This window comes from Loxodonta africana, chromosome 20 (genome assembly GCF_030014295.1).
Source record: "Loxodonta africana isolate mLoxAfr1 chromosome 20, mLoxAfr1.hap2, whole genome shotgun sequence".
Taxonomy (NCBI): Eukaryota; Metazoa; Chordata; class Mammalia; order Proboscidea; family Elephantidae; genus Loxodonta; species Loxodonta africana.
The window spans coordinates 79589785-79610705 of NC_087361.1; positions in this window are offsets into that span (position 1 = coordinate 79589785).

Genomic DNA, 20921 nt, shown 5'->3' on the forward strand with positions numbered 1-20921 from the left:
GTCGAATCCCGTTCAATGCATCCAATGCAATCCAAACGTCTAGATTAGAGAAGGGGAGAGGAGGGTGGAATAGAATAGAGTAGAGTAGACTAGAAGAGATTAGAACAGAATAGAAGGAATAGAATAGAGTAGAAAAGAGTAGGGTCGAATAGACTCGAATAGAGTCGATTAGAGACGAATAGGCCAAATAGAGACGAATAGAGAAAACAGAGCTGAATGGAGCCGAATCGAGACGTAAAGGAGCCCTATAGAGCCGATTCGCACCTAATCCAGCTGAATCAAGCAGAATCACGCCGACTGGCACTGAATAGCGTCGAATCACGTCGAATCACGTCGAATCGCATCAAATCACATCGTTTTGTGTCGGACCGGGTCGAATCGCTTCGTATCGCATCGGATTGCATCGAATGTCGTCGAATCACGACGAATCACGCCCCATCACGTCCAATAACTTCGAATTGCGTCCAATCTCCTAGAATTCTGCTGAATCACGTCGAATCGTATGGAATCTCGCCTAATCTCTTTGAATCCCGTCAAATGCCTTCGAACCTTGTCGAATCCCCTCAAATCCTGTCCAATCGCGTCGAAGTGAATCGAATTGAATCAAATAGATTCAAGTAGGGTGGGTTTGGGTGGGGTGCAGTAGGGTTGGGTAGGGTAGGATAGAACAGAGTCCAACAGAATAGGAGAGAACAGAACAGAAGAGAAAGAATCCAGCAGAATAGAATAGAGTAGAAAAGAGTCAGATAGTGCAGAACATAGCCGAATTGAGGCGAATGGAGACAAAACAAGATGAATCGCGTTGAATCGCTTCGAATCGGGTCAAATCGAATCCATTCGAATAGATTAGGGTAGGGAAGGGTAGACGAGAATAGAGGAGAATAGTGCAGAATGGTGTGGAATGGATTAGAACGGAGCCGACTAGAGACGAATGGAGTAGAAAAGAGTCGAATAGAGCATAGTTGGGCCGAATAGGGCCAAAGAGGGCCTAATCGAGCAGAATCGATGCCATTGGAGCTGAATGGAGCCAAATGGAGCCCAATCGAACCGACTCGAAGCGAATTGATCTGATTCAAGCCTAATCGGGTCGAATGGCGTGAAAATGCGATGACTCGAACAGAATCAAAGATTAGAGAAGGGGAGGGGAGCGGCTGGGAGGGTAGAACAGAATAGAATAGAACAGTACATAATAGAAGGAAGAGAAGATAGCACAGTACGGTAGAGCAGAGAAGAGTAGAGTCGAATAGAGTGAAATAGTGCAGAATAGAGCTGAATAGAGCCAATTCTAGCCGAATCGAGCCCAATGGAAACAAAACGTGATGAATCGCGTCGAATAGCGTCCAATCGAATCCATTAGAATAGATTAGAGTAGGGTAGGGTAGGGTAGAACAGAATAGAGTAGAATGGAGTCGAATGGAGTTGCATAGAGAAAACTAGAGTAGAAAAGAGTCGAATCGAGCCGAATAAGGCTGAACCAAGTCGAATTGAGTTGAAACAAGCTGAATCGAAGCGATTCAAGCTGAATCGAGCTGATGGTGCCGAATGAGCCGATTCAAGCCTCATCGCGTCCAATCACATTGAAATGCTTTGAATCGAATCCAATTGAATAGATTCGAAAAGGTTAGGGTAGGGTGGTTTTTGCTAGGGTAGACTAGGGTAGACGAAAGTAGACTAGAGTAGAGTAGACAAGAGAAGTCTAGACTAGTAGCCTAGACAAGACAGCTGGACTAGTCAGACTAGTGGTATAGATCAGTAGGCTAGACAACTAGCCTTGAAGAGTACCCTTGCCCTGACAAGTACCCTAAATTCTGAATCTGAACTAGTCCCCTTGCCTTAACTAGTATCCTGAACTAGTAGCCTTGTCTGAACTAGTACCCTTAACTAGTAGCCTTGCCTTAAGTAATAGTCTTAATGTCTGCCCTTGCCTTACCAGTACCCTGAACTAGTAGCCCTGCCTTAACTAGTACCCTGGCCTTCACCAGTAGCCTTCACTAGTACCCTGGCCTTCACTAGTAGCCTTGCCTCAACTAGTACCCTTCACTAGTACCCTCGCATGAACTAGTTGTCTTAACTAGTACCTGGCCTTCTCAGTCCCCATAAGTCCTACCCTGGCCTTAACCAGCTGCCTTAACTGGTACCCTGGTCTTAACTCGTAGTATTCACTTGTACCCTTGAATCCACTGGTAGCCTAAACTAGTCGTCTTGCCTTAAGTAGTAGCCTTCACTTGGACCTTGCCTGAACTAGTATCCTTAACTAGTACCTGTGCCTTAACTAGTACTCTTAACTAGTACAGCGGCCATAACGAATAGCCCGAACTAGTAGCCTTGTCTGAATTAGTACCCGGAACTGGTAGCCTTGCTTTAAGTAATAGTCTTAACGTCTGCCCTTGCCTTCCTAGTACCCTTAACTAGTAGCCAAGCCTTCACTACTACCCCTAACTAGTAGCCTTGCCTTAACTAGTAGCCTTGCCTTAACCAGTTGCCTTAACTAGGACCCTGGCCTTAACTAGAAATATCAACTTGTAAACTTGCATCAGAGTAGCCTTAACTAGGACTCTTGCCTTAAGTAGTGGGCTGAACTAGTACTCGTGCCTTAGCTAGTACTCTTAACTAGTACAGTGCCCCTAACTCGTATCCTGAACTAGTAGCCTTCTCTTAACTAGTACCCTTACCTAGTAGCCTTGCCTTCACTGGTACCCTGGCCTTCTCCAGTAGCCTTAACTCAGACCCTGGCCTTCACTGGCAGCCTTTAGTAGTACCCTTAACTAGTACCCTCGCATTCACTAGTAGTCTGAACTAGTACCCTGGCCGTATCAGTACCCAGAACTACTACCCTTGCCGTAACCAGTTGCCTTAAGTAGTACCCTGGCCTTAACTAGTAGTATTCACTTGTATTCTTGCATCAACTAGTAGCCTTAACTAGGACTCTTGCCTTAAGCAGTGGCCTGAATTTGTACCTTGCCTTAACTAGCAGCCTTAACTAGCACCCGTGCCTTTACTAGTACTCTTAACTAGTACAGTGCCCCTAACTAGTCTCCTGAACTGGTAGCCTTGTCCTAACTAGTACCCTTAACCAGGAGCCTTGCCTTAAGGAATAGTCTTAATGGCTACCCTTGCCTCAACAAGTCCCCTTAACTAGTACCCTTGCATTAACTAGTAGTCTTAACTAGTAGCCTGGCCTTATCAGTACCCATAACTACTACCCTTGCCTTAACCAGTTGCCTTAACTAGCACCCTGGACTTAGCCAGTAGTATTCACATGTACCCTTGCATCGACTAGTAGACAACACTAGTACTCTTGCCTGAAGTAGTGGCCTAAACTCGTTCCTAGCCTTCCTAGTAGCCTTAACTAGTACTCTTAACTAGTACAGTGGCCCTACCTAGTATTCTGAACTAGAAGCCTTGTGGTAAATAGTACCCTTAACGAGTCGCCTTGCCTTAAGGAACAGTCTTAACGTCTACCCTTGCCTTACTAGTCCTCTTAACTAGTAGCCAAACCTTAACTAGTACCCTGAAGTAGTAGCCTTGAATGGACTAGTAGCCCAGCCTTAACTAGTACCCTGGCCGTCACTAGGACCCTTGCCTCAACTAGTACCCTGGCACTAACTAGTAGTCTTAACTAGTACCCTGGCCTTATCGCTACCCATAGCTACTACCCTTGCCTTGACCAGTTGCCTTAACTAGTACCCTGGCCTGAATTAGTAGTATGAACTTGTACCCTTGCATCAACTAGTAGCCTAAACTAATACGCTTGCCTGAAGTAGTAGCCTTCACTTGTACCTTGCCTTCCTAGTAGCCTTAACTAGTACCCGTCCATGAACTAGTACTCTTAACTAGTACAGTGGCCCTAACTAGTAGCCTGAACTAGTCCCCTTGCCTTAGGTAGTCCCTTTTCCAAACTAGTACCCTTCTTGAGTACCCCTTTTTTTATGGAGTAGGGTATGGTCCAGTAGGGTGTCATAAGGTAGGGTAGCATACGGTAGAACAGAGAAAACAGAATCCAATAGAATAGAAGAGGATAAGTCAGGATAGCTTAGTTTCGTGTAGAGTACGGTAGAGTAGCATAGGAAGGAATAGAGAAAAGAGAAAACGAGAATCCAATACAACAGAATCGAAAAGAACAGACTAGATGAGGAAAGACTAGGGCGGGATAGGGTTCTGTCGAATAGAAGAGCGTAGAATGGTGTGGAATGGAGTCAAATGCAGTCAAACCGAGATGAATAGACTAGAAAAGAGTTGAATCGAGCGGAATAGCACCGAATAGGGACATATAGGGCTGAGTGGAGCCCAATCGAGCCCAATCGAGCCCGATCAAGTCAAATCGACCAGATTCGAGCTGAATGGAGCCGAATGGAGCTGGAATGAGCCAAATAGAGACACAGAAAATGAGCCAAGCTAGATCGAGCCAAATCGCACCTAATCACATCCTATTGCAGCGAATCCCGTCGAAGTCCATCCAATCCCACCAAAACCCATTGAATCTCATGAAATCTCACCGAATCCCGTCCAATTGTGTCCAATCGGGTCGAATCGAATGCAATCGAATTCAATAGAACAGCTTAGAGTAGTGTAGGTTAGGCTGGGATTCAATAGGGTAGGGCACAGAGGAATAGACTAGAGAAGCATAGAGTAGAAGAGAAGAGAATACAAAGAGTAGAATGGAGTAGAGTGGAGTAGAGTAGAATAGTCAGAGTCGAGTAGTGCAGAATAGAGATGAATAGATCCAATTCGAGCTGAATCGAGTCGAATGGAGAGGAAATGAGACAAATCTCCATGAATCGAATAGATTAGAGTAGAGTAGGGTGGGGGAGAAGAGAATAGAATAGTGTAGAATGGAGCCGAACAGAGTAGAATGGTGTGGAATGGAGTCGAATGGAGCCAAATAGAGACGAATAAAGTAGAAAAGAGTTGAATAGAGCTGAAGAGGGCCGGATACGTTTGGATCGAGCCTAATGATGCTGAATCGAGCAGAATCGAGCCAAATTGACCCGATTCAAGCCAAATCGAGCTAAATCAAGCCAATTCAAGCCTAATCCCATGGAATCGCCTTGAAAGGCATTGAATCGAATCGAATCGATTAGAGTAGAGGAGGGTAGAGTAGGAGGGGTTAGACTAGAACAGAACAGAACACAAGAGAAAGAATCGAATAGAATGAAGTAGAGACGAGTACAGTAGAATAGAGTCCAATAGAGTTGAATAGAGCCAAAGAGAGCTGAATGCAGCCGAATCCACCAAATTCGAGGTGAATCGAGAAGAATCATGTCGAATCGCGTTGAAAAGTGTCGAATCCAATCCAATAGTTTAGTGTAGGGCAGGTAAGATGAGGGGAGGGGAGGGTAGAAAAGAATAGATTAGAATAGACCAGAAAGAATAGAGAAGAGTAGACTAGAGTCAAATCGAGTCAAATCCTGCCGAAATGAGCCGAATAGAGAGGAAAAGGGCCAAGTCCAACCGAATCGAGTTGAATTCGCACAAAAAGGAGCTGATTCGAGCCGATAGGACCTGAATCAGGTCGAATCCCGTTCAAGTCTGTTGAATAGAATAGAACAGATTGCAGTAGGCTAAGTTAGAGTAGGGTAGGATAGACCAAAATGCAGTAGAACAGAACAGAACAGGATAGAAGAGAACTGAAAGACTAGAATAGGGTCGAGTAGTGCAGAGTCTAGAAGAATAGAGTTGAATATTGCCGACTAGAGCAAAATAGAGCCCAAAAGACCCAACGTGATAGAAATCAAGATGAATGGCGCCGAATCCCGCGGAATCATGCTGGATCGCGTCGAATCCCGTTGAAATGCATTGAATCCCATCCATTCAAGTCCAATCCAATCGAATCGATTAGAATAGACTAGAGAAGGGTAGAGTACAAGACAATAGAATAGAGAAGAATACAGTCGGATGGAGTAGAATGGTGTAGAATGGAGTTGAAAAGAGATAATAGAGTTGAGTAGACTCATAGAGCCATATAGAGTTGAATAGAGCCTATTCAAGCTGAATAGAACTGACCAGGGCGAAATGGAGCCGGTTAGAACTGAATCGAACCGATGAGAGCCCAAGAGGGATGAATGGAGTGCAACGGAGCCGATTGGAGCCGAATCGCATCGAAATGCGTGGAATCGAATCCAGTGGAATAGATTAGAGTAGGGTTGGTTAAAATAGAGTAGAAGAGAATTGAACACAGTAAAAGAGAATAAAAAGAATACAAGAGAATCGAGTCCAAAAGGTTAGAGCAGAGCAGAATAGTGTAGAGTAGAACAGAGTCGAATAGAGTCAAAGCGAGCCAAATGGAGAAGAAACAAGGCAAATCGCGTTGAATCCCCTCGAACCAATTCCAGTCAATTAGGGTAGGGTAGAGTAAAACAGTGTTGAGTGGAGTAGAATGCTGTGCAACGCAATCGAATGGAGTCGAAAGGAGTAGAAGAGAGCCGAATAGAGCCGAATAGTGCTGAAGAGGGCCGAAGAGGGCCGAATCGAGCTGAATTGAGCTGAATTGAGCCAAATCCAGTAAATCGAGCCTAATGGAGCCTAATCCAGTTGAATCGACACTCTTCGAGCCAAATGGAGCCGAATGGACATGAATCGAACCAATTCGACCTGAATCGTGTCCAAATTCATGGAATCGAATTGAACAGATTAGAGTAGGGGAGGTTCGGGTATGGCAGGGTGGAATAAAGTAGAGTAGCATAGAATAAAACAGAAGAGAATAGAAGAGAACAGAACAATACAGAACGAATACAGAAAACAGTAGGCTAGAGTAGCGTAGAGGGAAACAGAGTAGAGTAGAATAGATTCGAACGGAGCTAAATAGAGCCAAACTGAGCCGAATCGTGTCCAAATGGGTTGAATCCAATCCAATCCAATGGATTAGAATAGAGTAGAGTTGGGTAGCATAGGGTAGGGTAGAATAGAGTAGACTAGAACAGAACAGAATAGGAAGAAGAAAGAAAATAGAGAAGAGTAGATTAGAGTACGATAGAGTAGGCTAGTGTATAATAGGGTAGACTCGAATACAGCTGAATAGAGCCGAATGGAGTCGAAATGAGAGGAATCACGTCTAATCGATTCGAGTAAATTAGAGTGGTGTAGGCTAGAGTAGAGCAGAATAGTGTAGAATGGTGTGGAATAAATAGAATGGAGTAGAATGGAGTCAAATAGAGACAAAAAGAGTAGAGAAGAGTCGAATAGAGCAGAATAGGGCCGAAAGAGGCGGAATTGAGCAGAATCGAAGCAATTCAAGCCAAACGAACCGAATAGAGCCAAATGGAATAGAATCGAGCTGATTCAAGCTTAATCACGTCGAATCCCGTTCAATGCATCCAATGCAATCCAAACGTCTAGATTAGAGAAGGGGAGAGGAGGGTGGAATAGAATAGAGTAGAGTAGACTAGAAGAGATTAGAACAGAATAGAAGGAATAGAATAGAGTAGAAAAGAGTAGGGTCGAATAGACTCGAATAGAGTCGATTAGAGACGAATAGGCCAAATAGAGACGAATAGAGAAAACAGAGCTGAATGGAGCCGAATCGAGACGTAAAGGAGCCCTATAGAGCCGATTCGCACCTAATCCAGCTGAATCAAGCAGAATCACGCCGACTGTCACTGAATAGCGTCGAATCACGTCGAATCACGTCGAATCGCATCAAATCACATCGTTTTGTGTCGGACCGGGTCGAATCGCTTCGTATCGCATCGGATTGCATCGAATGTCGTCGAATCACGACGAATCACGCCCCATCACGTCCAATAACTTCGAATTGCGTCCAATCTCCTAGAATTCTGCTGAATCACGTCGAATCGTATGGAATCTCGCCTAATCTCTTTGAATCCCGTCAAATGCCTTCGAACCTTGTCGAATCCCCTCAAATCCTGTCCAATCGCGTCGAAGTGAATCGAATTGAATCAAATAGATTCAAGTAGGGTGGGTTTGGGTGGGGTGCAGTAGGGTTGGGTAGGGTAGGATAGAACAGAGTCCAACAGAATAGGAGAGAACAGAACAGAAGAGAAAGAATCCAGCAGAATAGAATAGAGTAGAAAAGAGTCAGATAGTGCAGAACATAGCCGAATTGAGGCGAATGGAGACAAAACAAGATGAATCGCGTTGAATCGCTTCGAATCGGGTCAAATCGAATCCATTCGAATAGATTAGGGTAGGGAAGGGTAGACGAGAATAGAGGAGAATAGTGCAGAATGGTGTGGAATGGATTAGAACGGAGCCGACTAGAGACGAATGGAGTAGAAAAGAGTCGAATAGAGCATAGTTGGGCCGAATAGGGCCAAAGAGGGCCTAATCGAGCAGAATCCAGCAGAATCGATGCCATTGGAGCTGAATGGAGCCAAATGGAGCCCAATCGAACCGACTCGAAGCGAATTGATCTGATTCAAGCCTAATCGGGTCGAATGGCGTGAAAATGCGATGACTCGAACAGAATCAAAGATTAGAGAAGGGGAGGGGAGCGGCTGGGAGGGTAGAACAGAATAGAATAGAACAGTACATAATAGAAGGAAGAGAAGATAGCACAGTACGGTAGAGCAGAGAAGAGTAGAGTCGAATAGAGTGAAATAGTGCAGAATAGAGCTGAATAGAGCCAATTCTAGCCGAATCGAGCCCAATGGAAACAAAACGTGATGAATCGCGTCGAATAGCGTCCAATCGAATCCATTAGAATAGATTAGAGTAGGGTAGGGTAGGGTAGAACAGAATAGAGTAGAATGGAGTCGAATGGAGTTGCATAGAGAAAACTAGAGTAGAAAAGAGTCGAATCGAGCCGAATAAGGCTGAACCAAGTCGAATTGAGTTGAAACAAGCTGAATCGAAGCGATTCAAGCTGAATCGAGCTGATGGTGCCGAATGAGCCGATTCAAGCCTCATCGCGTCCAATCACATTGAAATGCTTTGAATCGAATCCAATTGAATAGATTCGAAAAGGTTAGGGTAGGGTGGTTTTTGCTAGGGTAGACTAGGGTAGACGAAAGTAGACTAGAGTAGAGTAGACAAGAGAAGTCTAGAGTAGTAGCCTAGACAAGACAGCTGGACTAGTCAGACTAGTGGTATAGATCAGTAGGCTAGACAACTAGCCTTGAAGAGTACCCTTGCCCTGACAAGTACCCTAAATTCTGAATCTGAACTAGTCCCCTTGCCTTAACTAGTATCCTGAACTAGTAGCCTTGTCTGAACTAGTACCCTTAACTAGTAGCCTTGCCTTAAGTAATAGTCTTAATGTCTGCCCTTGCCTTACCAGTACCCTGAACTAGTAGCCCTGCCTTAACTAGTACCCTGGCCTTCACCAGTAGCCTTCACTAGTACCCTGGCCTTCACTAGTAGCCTTGCCTCAACTAGTACCCTTCACTAGTACCCTCGCATGAACTAGTTGTCTTAACTAGTACCTGGCCTTCTCAGTCCCCATAAGTCCTACCCTGGCCTTAACCAGCTGCCTTAACTGGTACCCTGGTCTTAACTCGTAGTATTCACTTGTACCCTTGAATCCACTGGTAGCCTAAACTAGTCGTCTTGCCTTAAGTAGTAGCCTTCACTTGGACCTTGCCTGAACTAGTATCCTTAACTAGTACCTGTGCCTTAAGTAGTACTCTTAACTAGTACAGCGGCCATAACGAATAGCCCGAACTAGTAGCCTTGTCTGAATTAGTACCCGGAACTGGTAGCCTTGCTTTAAGTAATAGTCTTAAGGTCTGCCCTTGCCTTCCTAGTACCCTTAACTAGTAGCCAAGCCTTCACTACTACCCCTAACTAGTAGCCTTGCCTTAACTAGTAGCCTTGCCTTAACCAGTTGCCTTAACTAGGACCCTGGCCTTAACTAGAAGTATCAACTTGTAAACTTGCATCAGAGTAGCCTTAACTAGGACTCTTGCCTTAAGTAGTGGGCTGAACTAGTACTCGTGCCTTAGCTAGTACTCTTAACTAGTACAGTGCCCCTAACTCGTATCCTGAACTAGTAGCCTTCTCTTAACTAGTACCCTTACCTAGTAGCCTTGCCTTCACTGGTACCCTGGCCTTCTCCAGTAGCCTTAACTCAGACCCTGGCCTTCACTGGCAGCCTTTAGTAGTACCCTTAACTAGTACCCTCGCATTCACTAGTAGTCTGAACTAGTACCCTGGCCGTATCAGTACCCAGAACTACTACCCTTGCCGTAACCAGTTGCCTTAAGTAGTACCCTGGCCTTAACTAGTAGTATTCACTTGTATTCTTGCATCAACTAGTAGCCTTAACTAGGACTCTTGCCTTAAGCAGTGGCCTGAATTTGTACCTTGCCTTAACTAGCAGCCTTAACTAGCACCCGTGCCTTTACTAGTACTCTTAACTAGTACAGTGCCCCTAACTAGTCTCCTGAACTGGTAGCCTTGTCCTAACTAGTACCCTTAACCAGGAGCCTTGCCTTAAGGAATAGTCTTAATGGCTACCCTTGCCTCAACAAGTCCCCTTAACTAGTACCCTTGCATTAACTAGTAGTCTTAACTAGTAGCCTGGCCTTATCAGTACCCATAACTACTACCCTTGCCTTAACCAGTTGCCTTAACTAGCACCCTGGACTTAGCCAGTAGTATTCACATGTACCCTTGCATCGACTAGTAGACAACACTAGTACTCTTGCCTGAAGTAGTGGCCTAAACTCGTTCCTAGCCTTCCTAGTAGCCTTAACTAGTACTCTTAACTAGTACAGTGGCCCTACCTAGTATTCTGAACTAGAAGCCTTGTGGTAAATAGTACCCTTAACGAGTCGCCTTGCCTTAAGGAACAGTCTTAACGTCTACCCTTGCCTTACTAGTCCTCTTAACTAGTAGCCAAACCTTAACTAGTACCCTGAAGTAGTAGCCTTGAATGGACTAGTAGCCCAGCCTTAACTAGTACCCTGGCCGTCACTAGGACCCTTGCCTCAACTAGTACCCTGGCATTAACTAGTAGTCTTAACTAGTACCCTGGCCTTATCGCTACCCATAGCTACTACCCTTGCCTTGACCAGTTGCCTTAACTAGTACCCTGGCCTGAATTAGTAGTATGAACTTGTACCCTTGCATCAACTAGTAGCCTAAACTAATACGCTTGCCTGAAGTAGTAGCCTTCACTTGTACCTTGCCTTCCTAGTAGCCTTAACTAGTACCCGTCCATGAACTAGTACTCTTAACTAGTACAGTGGCCCTAACTAGTAGCCTGAACTAGTCCCCTTGCCTTAGGTAGTCCCTTTTCCAAACTAGTACCCTTCTTGAGTACCCCTTTTTTTATGGAGTAGGGTATGGTCCAGTAGGGTGTCATAAGGTAGGGTAGCATACGGTAGAACAGAGAAAACAGAATCCAATAGAATAGAAGAGGATAAGTCAGGATAGCTTAGTTTCGTGTAGGGTATGGTAGAGTAGCATAGGAAGGAATAGAGAAAAGAGAAAACGAGAATCCAATACAACAGAATCGAAAAGAACAGACTAGATGAGGAAAGACTAGGGCGGGATAGGGTTCTGTCGAATAGAAGAGCGTAGAATGGTGTGGAATGGAGTCAAATGCAGTCAAACCGAGATGAATAGACTAGAAAAGAGTTGAATCGAGCGGAATAGCACCGAATAGGGACATATAGGGCTGAGTGGAGCCCAATCGAGCCCAATCGAGCCCGATCAAGTCAAATCGACCAGATTCGAGCTGAATGGAGCCGAATGGAGCTGGAATGAGCCAAATAGAGACACAGAAAATGAGCCAAGCTAGATCGAGCCAAATCGCACCTAATCACATCCTATTGCAGCGAATCCCGTCGAAGTCCATCCAATCCCACCAAAACCCATTGAATCTCATGAAATCTCACCGAATCCCGTCCAATTGTGTCCAATCGGGTCGAATCGAATGCAATCGAATTCAATAGAACAGCTTAGAGTAGAGTAGGTTAGGCTGGGATTCAATAGGGTAGGGCACAGAGGAATAGACTAGAGAAGCATAGAGTAGAAGAGAAGAGAATACAAAGAGTAGAATGGAGTAGAGTGGAGTAGAGTAGAATAGTCAGAGTCGAGTAGTGCAGAATAGAGATGAATAGATCCAATTCGAGCTGAATCGAGTCGAATGGAGAGGAAATGAGACAAATCTCCATGAATCGAATAGATTAGAGTAGAGTAGGGTGGGGGAGAAGAGAATAGAATAGTGTAGAATGGAGCCGAACAGAGTAGAATGGTGTGGAATGGAGTCGAATGGAGCCAAATAGAGACGAATAAAGTAGAAAAGAGTTGAATAGAGCTGAAGAGGGCCGGATACGTTTGGATCGAGCCTAATGATGCTGAATCGAGCAGAATCGAGCCAAATTGACCCGATTCAAGCCAAATTGAGCTAAATCAAGCCAATTCAAGCCTAATCCCATGGAATCGCCTTGAAAGGCATTGAATCGAATCGAATCGATTAGAGTAGAGGAGGGTAGAGTAGGAGGGGTTAGACTAGAACAGAACAGAACACAAGAGAAAGAATCGAATAGAATGAAGTAGAGACGAGTACAGTAGAATAGAGTCCAATAGAGTTGAATAGAGCCAAACAGAGCTGAATGCAGCCAAATCCACCAAATTCGAGGTGAATCGAGAAGAATCATGTCGAATCGCGTTGAAAAGTGTCGAATCCAATCCAATAGTTTAGTGTAGGGCAGGTAAGATGAGGGGAGGGGAGGGTAGAAAAGAATAGATTAGAATAGACCAGAAAGAATAGAGAAGAGTAGACTAGAGTCAAATCGAGTCAAATCCTGCCGAAATGAGCCGAATAGAGAGGAAAAGGGCCAAGTCCAACCGAATCGAGTTGAATTCGCACAAAAAGGAGCTGATTCGAGCCGATAGGACCTGAATCAGGTCGAATCCCGTTCAAGTCTGTTGAATAGAATAGAACAGATTGCAGTAGGCTAAGTTAGAGTAGGGTAGGATAGACCAAAATGCAGTAGAACAGAACAGAACAGGAGAGAAGAGAACTGAAAGACTAGAATAGGGTCGAGTAGTGCAGAGTCTAGAAGAATAGAGTTGAATATTGCCGACTAGAGCAAAATAGAGCCCAAAAGACCCAACGTGATAGAAATCAAGATGAATGGCGCCGAATCCCGCGGAATCATGCTGGATCGCGTCGAATCCCGTTGAAATGCATTGAATCCCATCCATTCAAGTCCAATCCAATCGAATCGATTAGAATAGACTAGAGAAGGGTAGAGTACAAGACAATAGAATAGAGAAGAATACAGTCGGATGGAGTAGAATGGTGTAGAATGGAGTTGAAAAGAGATAATAGAGTTGAGTAGACTCATAGAGCCATATAGAGTTGAATAGAGCCTATTCAAGCTGAATAGAACTGACCAGGGCGAAATGGAGCCGGTTAGAACTGAATCGAACCGATGAGAGCCCAAGAGGGATGAATGGAGTGCAACGGAGCCGATTGGAGCCGAATCGCATCGAAATGCGTGGAATCGAATCCAGTGGAATAGATTAGAGTAGGGTTGGTTAAAATAGAGTAGAAGAGAATTGAACACAGTAAAAGAGAATAAAAAGAATACAAGAGAATCGAGTCCAAAAGGTTAGAGCAGAGCAGAATAGTGTAGAGTAGAACAGAGTCGAATAGAGTCAAAGCGAGCCAAATGGAGAAGAAACAAGGCAAATCGCGTTGAATCCCCTCGAACCAATTCCAGTCAATTAGGGTAGGGTAGAGTAAAACAGTGTTGAGTGGAGTAGAATGCTGTGCAACGCAATCGAATGGAGTCGAAAGGAGTAGAAGAGAGCCGAATAGAGCCGAATAGTGCTGAAGAGGGCCGAAGAGGGCCGAATCGAGCTGAATTGAGCTGAATTGAGCCAAATCCAGTAAATCGAGCCTAATGGAGCCTAATCCAGTTGAATCGACACTCTTCGAGCCAAATGGAGCCGAATGGACATGAATCGAACCAATTCGACCTGAATCGTGTCCAAATTCATGGAATCGAATTGAACAGATTAGAGTAGGGGAGGTTCGGGTATGGCAGGGTGGAATAAAGTAGAGTAGCATAGAATAAAACAGAAGAGAATAGAAGAGAACAGAACAATACAGAACGAATACAGAAAACAGTAGGCTAGAGTAGCGTAGAGGGAAACAGAGTAGAGTAGAATAGATTCGAACGGAGCTAAATAGAGCCAAACTGAGCCGAATCATGTCCAAATGGGTTGAATCCAATCCAATCCAATGGATTAGAATAGAGTAGAGTTGGGTAGCATAGGGTAGGGTAGAATAGAGTAGACTAGAACAGAACAGAATAGGAAGAAGAAAGAAAATAGAGAAGAGTAGATTAGAGTACGATAGAGTAGGCTAGTGTATAATAGGGTAGACTCGAATACAGCTGAATAGAGCCGAATGGAGTCGAAATGAGAGGAATCACGTCTAATCGATTCGAGTAAATTAGAGTGGTGTAGGCTAGAGTAGAGCAGAATAGTGTAGAATGGTGTGGAATAAATAGAATGGAGTAGAATGGAGTCAAATAGAGACAAAAAGAGTAGAGAAGAGTCGAATAGAGCAGAATAGGGCCGAAAGAGGCGGAATTGAGCAGAATCGAAGCAATTCAAGCCAAACGAACCGAATAGAGCCAAATGGAATAGAATCGAGCTGATTCAAGCTTAATCACGTCGAATCCCGTTCAATGCATCCAATGCAATCCAAACGTCTAGATTAGAGAAGGGGAGAGGAGGGTGGAATAGAATAGAGTAGAGTAGACTAGAAGAGATTAGAACAGAATAGAAGGAATAGAATAGAGTAGAAAAGAGTAGGGTCGAATAGACTCGAATAGAGTCGATTAGAGACGAATAGGCCAAATAGAGACGAATAGAGAAAACAGAGCTGAATGGAGCCGAATCGAGACGTAAAGGAGCCCTATAGAGCCGATTCGCACCTAATCCAGCTGAATCAAGCAGAATCACGCCGACTGTCACTGAATAGCGTCGAATCACGTCGAATCACGTCGAATCGCATCAAATCACATCGTTTTGTGTCGGACCGGGTCGAATCGCTTCGTATCGCATCGGATTGCATCGAATGTCGTCGAATCACGACGAATCACGCCCCATCACGTCCAATAACTTCGAATTGCGTCCAATCTCCTAGAATTCTGCTGAATCACGTCGAATCGTATGGAATCTCGCCTAATCTCTTTGAATCCCGTCAAATGCCTTCGAACCTTGTCGAATCCCCTCAAATCCTGTCCAATCGCGTCGAAGTGAATCGAATTGAATCAAATAGATTCAAGTAGGGTGGGTTTGGGTGGGGTGCAGTAGGGTTGGGTAGGGTAGGATAGAACAGAGTCCAACAGAATAGGAGAGAACAGAACAGAAGAGAAAGAATCCAGCAGAATAGAATAGAGTAGAAAAGAGTCAGATAGTGCAGAACATAGCCGAATTGAGGCGAATGGAGACAAAACAAGATGAATCGCGTTGAATCGCTTCGAATCGGGTCAAATCGAATCCATTCGAATAGATTAGGGTAGGGAAGGGTAGACGAGAATAGAGGAGAATAGTGCAGAATGGTGTGGAATGGATTAGAACGGAGCCGACTAGAGACGAATGGAGTAGAAAAGAGTCGAATAGAGCATAGTTGGGCCGAATAGGGCCAAAGAGGGCCTAATCGAGCAGAATCGATGCCATTGGAGCTGAATGGAGCCAAATGGAGCCCAATCGAACCGACTCGAAGCGAATTGATCTGATTCAAGCCTAATCGGGTCGAATGGCGTGAAAATGCGATGACTCGAACAGAATCAAAGATTAGAGAAGGGGAGGGGAGCGGCTGGGAGGGTAGAACAGAATAGAATAGAACAGTACATAATAGAAGGAAGAGAAGATAGCACAGTACGGTAGAGCAGAGAAGAGTAGAGTCGAATAGAGTGAAATAGTGCAGAATAGAGCTGAATAGAGCCAATTCTAGCCGAATCGAGCCCAATGGAAACAAAACGTGATGAATCGCGTCGAATAGCGTCCAATCGAATCCATTAGAATAGATTAGAGTAGGGTAGGGTAGGGTAGAACAGAATAGAGTAGAATGGAGTCGAATGGAGTTGCATAGAGAAAACTAGAGTAGAAAAGAGTCGAATCGAGCCGAATAAGGCTGAACCAAGTCGAATTGAGTTGAAACAAGCTGAATCGAAGCGATTCAAGCTGAATCGAGCTGATGGTGCCGAATGAGCCGATTCAAGCCTCATCGCGTCCAATCACATTGAAATGCTTTGAATCGAATCCAATTGAATAGATTCGAAAAGGTTAGGGTAGGGTGGTTTTTGCTAGGGTAGACTAGGGTAGACGAAAGTAGACTAGAGTAGAGTAGACAAGAGAAGTCTAGACTAGTAGCCTAGACAAGACAGCTGGACTAGTCAGACTAGTGGTATAGATCAGTAGGCTAGACAACTAGCCTTGAAGAGTACCCTTGCCCTGACAAGTACCCTAAATTCTGAATCTGAACTAGTCCCCTTGCCTTAACTAGTATCCTGAACTAGTAGCCTTGTCTGAACTAGTACCCTTAACTAGTAGCCTTGCCTTAAGTAATAGTCTTAATGTCTGCCCTTGCCTTACCAGTACCCTGAACTAGTAGCCCTGCCTTAACTAGTACCCTGGCCTTCACCAGTAGCCTTCACTAGTACCCTGGCCTTCACTAGTAGCCTTGCCTCAACTAGTACCCTTCACTAGTACCCTCGCATGAACTAGTTGTCTTAACTAGTACCTGGCCTTCTCAGTCCCCATAAGTCCTACCCTGGCCTTAACCAGCTGCCTTAACTGGTACCCTGGTCTTAACTCGTAGTATTCACTTGTACCCTTGAATCCACTGGTAGCCTAAACTAGTCGTCTTGCCTTAAGTAGTAGCCTTCACTTGGACCTTGCCTGAACTAGTATCCTTAACTAGTACCTGTGCCTTAACTAGTACTCTTAACTAGTACAGCGGCCATAACGAATAGCCCGAACTAGTAGCCTTGTCTGAATTAGTACCCGGAACTGGTAGCCTTGCTTTAAGTAATAGTCTTAACGTCTGCCCTTGCCTTCCTAGTACCCTTAACTAGTAGCCAAGCCTTCACTACTACCCCTAACTAGTAGCCTTGCCTTAACTAGTAGCCTTGCCTTAACCAGTTGCCTTAACTAGGACCCTGGCCTTAACTAGAAGTATCAACTTGTAAACTTGCATCAGAGTAGCCTTAACTAGGACTCTTGCCTTAAGTAGTGGGCTGAACTAGTACTCGTGCCTTAGCTAGTACTCTTAACTAGTACAGTGCCCCTAACTCGTATCCTGAACTAGTAGCCTTCTCTTAACTAGTACCCTTACCTAGTAGCCTTGCCTTCACTGGTACCCTGGCCTTCTCCAGTAGCCTTAACTCAGACCCTGGCCTTCACTGGCAGCCTTTAGTAGTACCCTTAACTAGTACCCTCGCATTCACTAGTAGTCTGAACTAGTACCCTGGCCGTATCAGTACCCAGAACTACTACCCTTGCCGTAACCAGTTGCCTTAAGTAGTACCCTGGCCTTAACTAGTAGTATTCACTTGTATTCTTGCATCAACTAGTAGCCTTAACTAGGACTCTTGCCTTAAGCAGTGGCCTGAATTTGTACCTTGCCTTAACTAGCAGCCTTAACTAGCACCCGTGCCTTTACTAGTACTCTTAACTAGTACAGTGCCCCTAACTAGTCTCCTGAACTGGTAGCCTTGTCCTAACTAGTACCCTTAACCAGGAGCCTTGCCTTAAGGAATAGTCTTAATGGCTACCCTTGCCTCAACAAGTCCCCTTAACTAGTACCCTTGCATTAACTAGTAGTCTTAACTAGTAGCCTGGCCTTATCAGTACCCATAACTACTACCCTTGCCTTAACCAGTTGCCTTAACTAGCACCCTGGACTTAGCCAGTAGTATTCACATGTACCCTTGCATCGACTAGTAGACAACACTAGTACTCTTGCCTGAAGTAGTGGCCTAAACTCGTTCCTTGCCTTCCTAGTAGCCTTAACTAGTACTCTTAACTAGTACAGTGGCCCTACCTAGTATTCTGAACTAGAAGCCTTGTGGTAAATAGTACCCTTAACGAGTCACCTTGCCTTAAGGAACAGTCTTAACGTCTACCCTTGCCTTACTAGTCCTCTTAACTAGTAGCCAAACCTTAACTAGTACCCTGAAGTAGTAGCCTTGAATGGACTAGTAGCCCAGCCTTAACTAGTACCCTGGCCGTCACTAGGACCCTTGCCTCAACTAGTACCCTGGCATTAACTAGTAGTCTTAACTAGTACCCTGGCCTTATCGCTACCCATAGCTACTACCCTTGCCTTGACCAGTTGCCTTAACTAGTACCCTGGCCTGAATTAGTAGTATGAACTTGTACCCTTGCATCAACTAGTAGCCTAAACTAATACGCTTGCCTGAAGTAGTAGCCTTCACTTGTACCTTGCCTTCCTAGTAGCCTTAACTAGTACCCGTCCATGAACTAGTACTCTTAACTAGTACAGTGGCCCTAACTAGTAGCCTGAACTAGTCCCCTTGCCTTAGGTAGTCCCTTTTCCAAACTAGTACCCTTCTTGAGTACCCCTTTTTTTATGGAGTAGGGTATGGTCCAGTAGGGTGTCATAAGGTAGGGTAGCATACGGTAGAACAGAGAAAACAGAATCCAATAGAATAGAAGAGGATAAGTCAGGATAGCTTAGTTTCGTGTAGGGTATGGTAGAGTAGCATAGGAAGGAATAGAGAAAAGAGAAAACGAGAATCCAATACAACAGAATCGAAAAGAACAGACTAGATGAGGAAAGACTAGGGCGGGATAGGGTTCTGTCGAATAGAAGAGCGTAGAATGGTGTGGAATGGAGTCAAATGCAGTCAAACCGAGATGAATAGACTAGAAAAGAGTTGAATCGAGCGGAATAGCACCGAATAGGGACATATAGGGCTGAGTGGAGCCCAATCGAGCCCAATCGAGCCCGATCAAGTCAAATCGACCAGATTCGAGCTGAATGGAGCCGAATGGAGCTGGAATGAGCCAAATAGAGACACAGAAAATGAGCCAAGCTAGATCGAGCCAAATCGCACCTAATCACATCCTATTGCAGCGAATCCCGTCGAAGTCCATCCAATCCCACCAAAACCCATTGAATCTCATGAAATCTCACCGAATCCCGTCCAATTGTGTCCAATCGGGTCGAATCGAATGCAATCGAATTCAATAGAACAGCTTAGAGTAGTGTAGGTTAGGCTGGGATTCAATAGGGTAGGGCACAGAGGAATAGACTAGAGAAGCATAGAGTAGAAGAGAAGAGAATACAAAGAGTAGAATGGAGTAGAGTGGAGTAGAGTAGAATAGTCAGAGTCGAGTAGTGCAGAATAGAGATGAATAGATCCAATTCGAGCTGAATCGAGTCGAATGGAGAGGAAATGAGACAAATCTCCATGAATCGAATAGATTAGAGTAGAGTAGGGTGGGGGAGAAGAGAATAGAATAGTGTAGAATGGAGCCGAACAGAGTAGAATGGTGTGGAATGGAGTCGAATGGAGCCAAATAGAGACGAATAAAGTAGAAAAGAGTTGAATAGAGCTGAAGAGGGCCGGATACGTTTGGATCGAGCCTAATGATGCTGAATCGAGCAGAATCGAGCCAAATTGACCCGATTCAAGCCAAATTGAGCTAAATCAAGCCAATTCAAGCCTAATCCCATGGAATCGCCTTGAAAGGCATTGAATCGAATCGAATCGATTAGAGTAGAGGAGGGTAGAGTAGGAGGGGTTAGACTAGAACAGAACAGAACACAAGAGAAAGAATCGAATAGAATGAAGTAGAGACGAGTACAGTAGAATAGAGTCCAATAGAGTTGAATAGAGCCAAACAGAGCTGAATGCAGCCAAATCCACCAAATTCGAGGTGAATCGAGAAGAATCATGTCGAATCGCGTTGAAAAGTGTCGAATCCAATCCAATAGTTTAGTGTAGGGCAGGTAAGATGAGGGGAGGGGAGGGTAGAAAAGAATAGATTAGAATAGACCAGAAAGAATAGAGAAGAGTAGACTAGAGTCAAATCGAGTCAAATCCTGCCGAAATGAGCCGAATAGAGAGGAAAAGGGCCAAGTCCAACCGAATCGAGTTGAATTCGCACAAAAAGGAGCTGATTCGAGCCGATAGGACCTGAATCAGGTCGAATCCCGTTCAAGTCTGTTGAATAGAATAGAACAGATTGCAGTAGGCTAAGTTAGAGTAGGGTAGGATAGACCAAAATGCAGTAGAACAGAACAGAACAGGATAGAAGAGAACTGAAAGACTAGAATAGGGTCGAGTAGTGCAGAGTCTAGAAGAATAGAGTTGAATATTGGCGACTAGAGCAAAATAGAGCCCAAAAGACCCAACGTGATAGAAATCAAGATGAATGGCGCCGAATCCCGCGGAATCATGCTGGATCGCGTCGAATCCCGTTGAATTGCATTGAATCCCATCCATTCAAGTCCAATCCAATCGAATCGATTAGAATAGACTAGAGAAGGGTAGAGTACAAGACAATAGAATAGAGAAGAATACAGTCGGATGGAGTAGAATGGTGTAGAATGGAGTTGAAAAGAGATAATAGAGTTGAGTAGACTCATAGAGCCATATAGAGTTGAATAGAGCCTATTCAAGCTGAATAGAACTGACCAGGGCGAAATGGAGCCGATTAGAACTGAATCGAACCGATGAGAGCCCAAGAGGGATGAATGGAGTGCAACGGAGCCGATTGGAGCCGAATCGCATCGAAATGCGTGGAATCGAATCCAGTGGAATAGATTAGAGTAGGGTTGGTTAAAATAGAGTAGAAGAGAATTGAACACAGTAAAAGAGAATAAAAAGAATACAAGAGAATCGAGTCCAAAAGGTTAGAGCAGAGCAGAATAGTGTAGAGTAGAACAGAGTCGAATAGAGTCGAAGCGAGCCAAATGGAGAAGAAACAAGGCAAATCGCGTTGAATCCCCTCGAACCAAT